Source organism: Macrotis lagotis, chromosome 1 (assembly GCF_037893015.1).
Source record: "Macrotis lagotis isolate mMagLag1 chromosome 1, bilby.v1.9.chrom.fasta, whole genome shotgun sequence".
Classification (NCBI taxonomy): domain Eukaryota; kingdom Metazoa; phylum Chordata; class Mammalia; order Peramelemorphia; family Peramelidae; genus Macrotis; species Macrotis lagotis.
In genome coordinates, this window is record NC_133658.1 from 197,394,781 (window position 1) to 197,402,311 (window position 7,531).

At 30.7% G+C, this 7,531-nt stretch overlaps 1 pseudogene; it reads left to right on the forward strand.

Annotated features, from left to right (window-relative positions):
* The window catches only part of LOC141520758 (ras-related protein Rab-2A-like), a 32,735-nt pseudogene extending 25,581 nt beyond the window's left edge, over window positions 1-7,154 (forward strand).
* The last annotated feature ends 377 nt before the right edge of the window (window positions 7,155-7,531 follow it).

The window sequence follows — 7,531 nt, forward strand, 5'->3', positions numbered from 1 at the left end:
ATATGTGTCTACATGAATGTGTGGTGTAAGTGTTAACCCTCCATAGAATTGGATACTTTAGCAACTATCTGTCTAAGCAATGATAGAGGTGTCTAAAGTTTTTATGGGACATGTTTTCATGAAATCAACTGGAACCTTCAGAATTTCCTTCTTGACATCCCTTCTGGGTTGATCTCAAACCATGGTAACTACTCAATTATGGTAATTCTTTTACTACCAGTTAACTGAATAACCTGTAAAAGTCTCAAACTCAACATGTCTAAAGCAAAAATGATCCTTTCCCTATACTTTCCTCTCTTTTTGCCAAGAATGTTATATTCAAAACCAAAGGCCCACATCCATCTCTTTCTATATCTTGTCATTTCTACCTTCATTATGTCTCTCTGATAAGTCCTCTTCTTTATATTCACATACTTACTATCCTAGGATATATGATCTTAATGTATCACCTTACTCTTGAAATATTGCTATAACCTTTTAACTGAACCTTATTCCTCAACTATTTTTACATATCAGTCTACCTTCCAGTCAGCTGCTAATGTAATTTTCCTAAAGAAGGAAATTTAGACCTCATACAAGCTCATAATTTCCATATATCTAAAACTGGGGGAGGTATTCAGGGCAAAATAGTCAAAGCCCTTCATTTTAAAGATAACCAGAGACCCATGGGAGTTAAGTGAGTTGCGTAAACCACAAAAGTGTTAAGTACCAATGTTGAAATCAGCTCCTCTGAGTCTGGAAGCAGTGTTATTTCAAGTGTACCATGCTACTGAAAAATGTTCTAGCAATTAAGGCTGTTCAAAGTAGAAATGGGCTAAAAAAAAAATCCTGAGGTTTTTGTAAAAAAAAAAAAAAAACAGTGTGTTTTTAAAAAAAAAATAAAATAAAATAAAGGAATTCCCTGTGCTAGAGGAGTGGTGAGTAGTCCTTTCTTCGAAATCTTTATGCAAAAGTGAGATGTTTAGTTGTACAGAATTTTATAAAAGCAATTACTTTTGTTTTTAATTGAAATTCAAGGCTACTGTTTTTTTTTAATTCTATAATTCTTCAAAGACTGAGCAATCAGAACTATTTGAAAAATACTCGTAAAATAATTGAAAAATATTTGGAAACCAATGAAGAAATGGTTGTACTTATGATTCACTTAGAAAAGCAATATATCAGTTTATCCATTATAAAGACAGAATTTTGAGTTCCAGTGGAGTCAATTTCTTTCTTAACAACATAAATTCTACTGTACCAAAACCATAATCTTCAAATTATTATCTATTAATGTGGTTTAAATAGTTTCCTTGTCATATCTCAAAGAATATCTCCCTTGTCTTGATCTTCTATAAGAAAAAGTTGTTATTGGTAGAGCTGTGAACTGATCCAGTCTTTGTGGAGAACAATTTGGAATTATGCCCAAAAGACAATAAAAATGTGCATAACCTTTGATCCAGTAATATCACTACTGGTTCTGTATCCTGAAGAGATCTTAAAATAGATAAATATCCAAAAATATTCATTGCAGTTGTTTATAATGGAAAAGAATTGGAAAGGAAGGAGATATCCATCAACTGGGGAATGGCTGAACAAATGTGTAAGTGATGGAACATTATTGTACTATTAGAAAACAGGAGGGATGGGATTACAGAGAAGGCTGGAAAAATCTGCAAGAACTGATACTGAGTGATATGAACAGAAACAGAAGAACATTGCACACCTTAACAACAACACAAGGGGCAGCTAGGTGGTACAGTAGATAGAGCCAAAGCCCTGGAGTCAGGAGGACCTGATTTCAAATCTGACCTCAGACACTTAATAATTAACTGTGTGACCTTGGGCAAGTCACTTAATCCAACTGTTTTACCAAAAAAAAATTAAAATTAAAAACAACAACAATGACAACAACAACACAAAGTGATCATCCATCTTGGCCATGCTCACTCCATCAGAACAGTGATCAGGGACAATTTTAGCGGACCTGGGATAGAGAATACCATCTGTATCCAGAGAAGGAACTATGGACTTTAAACAAAGACCAAAGATTATTATCTTCAATTTTTAAAAAAAGTTGCCTTATTTATTACATGATTTTGTTATCTCTAATGTTTTCTTTTTTCACTAAGGATAAGTTTTCTCTCTCAACACATTCAATTTTGATCTATGCATATCATGAAAACTAATATAAAGACTATAGCAGATTGTGTTGAGGGAGGGAGGGGAAGAGAGGAAGGGTAAAAATTGTAAAATTCAAAACTTTGCAAAAAATGATTGACTGAAACTACTATTGTGTATAATTGGAAACCAGATAAAATATTTATATAATTTAAAAAATAATAAATAAGCAATAAACCAAAAAAATGAAAATGATAGCAATTTGCATTCAAATATTGCTAATCTTACCTTCATTTCATTTCTAAGTAGCCTGTGTTGTCCTGATCCATTTCTGAGAAGTTTTACATATAAATTTTACTCTTTTGTAGCAAGCTCTACCTAATACAGCATTAAAATGCAGAAAGAAATCTTATCATTATGATTAAAACAAGACCAACTTTTTTTAATGACAAGGTCTAAGGACTCATGAAAAAGAAATAAACATTTTTTTGTTAATTTATTGAAGCATATCCAAATTAAAGTAATCATTTTAATGCAAAACTACACAACATTTGTCTTTGAAATGAAAGAATTTGTGCGTATTTTGTTTCTCTGATATGTATCATTCATTAATTTCTGGCAAGTCATTTACTTCTCTAGGTTCCAGTTTCACTGGCAAAATGAGACTTAGACTATTTAACTTTGAATATCCTTTCTAGTTCTAAACTATGAACTATTAGTGTTTTATAAGTCAGGGGATTTTGAAAATTATTGCAAAAGTTACATTTTCAAATTTAAAAAATAATTTTAAACATAAAATTGCAAATTTTTATAGTAATTATCAATCATATATATATGTAACTTAGTTGTTAAATAATTATTTGTGTACATTATGTCATTAAATCCTCACAATAGGCCAGTGAAGATGATAACACAAATATTGTTATCACTATTTGACAGAGGAGGCAGCTGAAACTCAAAACAGTTATACCAAGATATGTGTGTGTTTATATGTATATATATATATATATGTACATAAATGTGTACATATATGTGTTTATATTTCTTATAAACTCCTACATACATGTTTATATAGATAGATGGATAGACTGATAGAAGAAATAGAGATTTATTCAAATTCTAGTGCTCATCCCATTTAATGCTATACAGTGCCTTTTTGTAATGCCCTGTCATTCTCCAGCCTTCAAGATCATTCTCTGAATATCATTTATATTCTTATCCTTCATTCAGCCATCCCTTATAATAGAGAATATAAAAGAGAAAAAAATCAAGAAAACTAACCAACATATAAAAATCTGACATTAAATGTAGCACTGCACTTTTTAAAATTCATAAATATGGGCTATTTCAATGAAAAAGAGTCCAAAATGTTTTTTTCACTTGCTCCTCTGTATGGTAAAGAAAATAACACTGAAATAGCACTGTGAAGACTAACTAATCAGATTCATGGATGTGAACTTGATCTCAAGCTGAGTATTATGAAAAGAGCTAATCAGTCTCCTGTACTTGAACCTTTATAATGATGTAGGTAAGGATAATGACAATGTGATAAGTGTAAAGATAATGTAGGAAGTTCTTGCCCAGAAGTAAGATAGTGGTGCTGAGCATGAAAAGGAAAACTAAGAGAAATGAAACTTCCCTAGAACTCAAAAGAAGGGCAAGTAGAAGATGATTAGGAAAGAATAGATGGTTTAAAAAAAACTGAATTGTTTAAAGTGATTACCTGTATAATTACCACCCTTGGGACTGGAATAGTTATTATAGACAGAATTCAGAATCAGAAGACTCTGGTTATATTTTATTCAAATTCTTGAAGAATCACAAGAATCATAAATCCTTCTCTATCACTCACATTAAACCATAAGCATGATCTTTTCCTACTATTATCAATGTACACTAGTCAATTTCCAAGGAAAGATTTCTAGCTTTCACTCGTGCTTTGTTTATCTGTTTTGATAATTCTATTTCCTGTAAAAATGTATACATAAAAATATCCATTATTGTACCCTCTTCCAGGATGATTATTAAAAATCACAATAAATATTTTATTACACATATTGTATTTGCATAAAATTTATGAAAATGAATCCATCACTTAATATCTTGGCACAAGCATAGCATAAAATATACAATAAGACAAAATCTTTCAATATTGTAATAATCATTCCATATACATTAAGGACAGATAAACTTGCTTGAAATTAAAAAAAATAATAATCCCTATCAGGAAATGTTCAGAAAAACAAAGTGAACCCAGTATTGTTTTTAAATAAATAATATATAAGATAAAGAAAAATGTGGAAGTGGGATTTGTTTAAATTCAGCACTCATTTATTTCATGTCCTATAGTGAAGGACTGCAGTTATTTCCTTCAAGTTTATTCATTCTTTCACTATATGAAGCTCATAAAAAATATTTTTAAAGTATTTACAAAGAAATATAATTTGTTACTTTGAAAGGGAAAAATAGTATCACATATCCTTATCTTCAAAGGCCTCATAACCTTTAAATTATATCAGAAGTAATATTTTAGTCTTTATCATCTGCTCCTTTTTAATTTCTTATTATTTTCTTCCAGTATAATCTAATGTAACATTTTTCATTTTAGAACCTGCTTCTTCTGTCTTTAATCTTTATGTTATGCTTAGTTCTAGAAATCAATGTAATATTGGCAAATATATTCCAATATTCAGTATTGATACAGATATATATATATATATATATATATATATATATATATATATATATATATATATTTAATTCCCTAACAAACATTTCTAAATTTTCTGCCGAGGAGTCATTAATACATACAATGGATCATCAGTTCCATCTAATTAGGTGCTTGCTTGGCCTAATGAGAGATAAATACATTAAATAACCATAGTCTTTTATTTTCCCCTATTCTCATTTTCTACACCTGACTTCTCCTTGCCAGTAGAACTAAGTTGTTGAAAACTCTGGGAACTTTAATTCTTCCCAGTATGGAAAAAGTGTACACTAATATGAAATCAGGATTAGGTCCCCCCTCAAGAAAAATCATCTTTATGGAACTCAAGTGAAGAATAGAGGGGAGAGAGATCCTGCAGCTCCCCTGACACATGAAGTAAAACAAAAATAGCTGTGGCAACATGTTTCATCCTTGAAGATTTTGGGGGTAAAAGCTAAAGTGGGAAGGTCATTGATTCTGGGTGTGTGGGTATGTGGGTGTGAATGCATTTATACATGTGTGTTTAAACTCCTGGATATCTCAGTTGACTTGAGTGTTGAGAGGAAAAGAATAAACATCCCTGCCAAATCCTCTGTCCTACATTCCAAAATCCCAATATATCTAACCCCTAAAAGTCCCTCCCCAACTCTGTTCCCTAGTTTTCTCACTTCGCCACATGTACAGAAGACTTCTACACCCTTCAGATTTACATGTTTCCACTTCAACCCTGTTGAGAATAAGCTTCCAACATTTCCAACCTTCCATCTTCACCTACTTTTTCTGTATTAGATCTTCCTTTCATGCCCAATTTTTATAATAATAAGTGGTGTCACCCCTAAGAAGAAGTAGCTTTTCTGCTAAAATGGAGACCAACCATTCTATACTGGAAACAAAACAGATTGAAACTTTTATGTATATCATTAGTTGAGTTGGACCTCTCAATGTTCACTCTACTTCCCATCATTGAAATAATAAGATCTAGTTTCTTAAAAAAAGAATAAAATAATTATTAAAAATGGAAACAGATCTCTGATGGTTCAAGACTAAAAAATTCATTTCTGCTTCAGAAAAGAATAAAATAATAGATATTAAGACATTCCAGAACAATTAAAAAGAAAAATGACAAGGAAGAAAAATTTCAGACTTTATTGTTTATAGATAGCAGGAATAATTAGGGTAATAGAAAAACTACATTGAGTGGGAAAATCTTCAAAGAAGCAAAATCTAATATAAACCTTTTAGGAATATTAAAAATAACAATAAATGAAGGAAAATCTGCAAGTCAATGACTTCAAACATAAAAAAGTCAGAGACAATTTGATTATTTAAAATATCTCAGAATAACATAAGAAAATGAAACAACATTAAGGCATAAAATAATATGAAATGATTATCCAGAACTTTTGTATATAGCAAAAAAGATTATCACAATTTAAAGAAATGGCAATTTATTTAATAATTCCATTGACAACACAAAGAAAGCATCCAGAATAAAGACTTTCAAATATAAAGTAATAAAAAAATTTAGAAACACAAGGCTATTTTGTTTTGACTATAAAGTGCATGAGGAAATGAAATAAATTTTTAATATTTTGAAGTAAATATTTTTAATATTTTGTGAAGAAAAATTAAAATTTCAAGATAAAACCTTAAATGACCTACCCTACAAAATTGGGTTCTAATAACCAAAGGGAAAAAAGATACATTTAAACAAAAACAGCTTTTGGAGAACTTCTGCAAAATAACTTTTAATAAAGTATATTTGAACATAATAACTTGAAGTATAATCCTCATCAAGAAAACAAAACAAAACAGAAAAACAAAAAATAGCAAATAAGTTCAATTGTTAAGAAAAAATAACTATTGATGGAAAACAGATAAAGCTTCAGATATGGGATACAGTAGGGCAGGAGTCCTTCTGTTCCATCACAAAGTCATACTACAGAGGTGCAGCAGGGGCTTTACTAGTGTATGATATTACAAGGAGAGATGCATTCAACCACTTGACAATTTGGTTAGAGGATACACACCAACATTCCAATTCCAACATGGTCATTTTGCTTATTGCAAATAAAAGTGATTTAGAATCCAGAAGGGAAGTTAAAAAAGAAGGTGAAGCTTTTGCCCAAGAACATGAACTTATCTTTATGGAAACTTCTACTAAGACTGCTTCCAATGTAGAAGAGGCATTTATTAATACAAAGAAACTTATGAAAAACTCCAAAAAGGAGTTTTTGTCATTAATATTGAGACCTAGGACATTAAAATTGGCACTCCGCATGCTGCTACTAATGCAACATATGCCAGCAGTCAGGGAGGACAACAAGCTGTTGGAGTCTGTTACTGAGTCTATTTTTACTTTCTAGCTGCCTGAATGAGGTCTACTAACTTGTTCTTTCACCTTATCACCCACTGCTCAGATGAGACATGAAACTATTGTGAAATGGTTTTATGTCATAGAAGACTTTATCCTTCAGATTCTTGTATAACTTTGAATAAATGCTTAATGTTCACTTAGAAGACAGATTTTGGAGATTGTATTCATAAATATTTGCATTTGATTGCTTGTTCACTTGATGTGATTATTTTTATTAAATGTTCTCTTGTGCCCTTGACTACAAACTGAATTGTATTAAACAATACAAAAATTCATTCGAATATTTTAAATCAGTTTGTGTAGTTAGGGTTTAGAGCTTGAAGACAATGACTACAAAAGCATTGTGA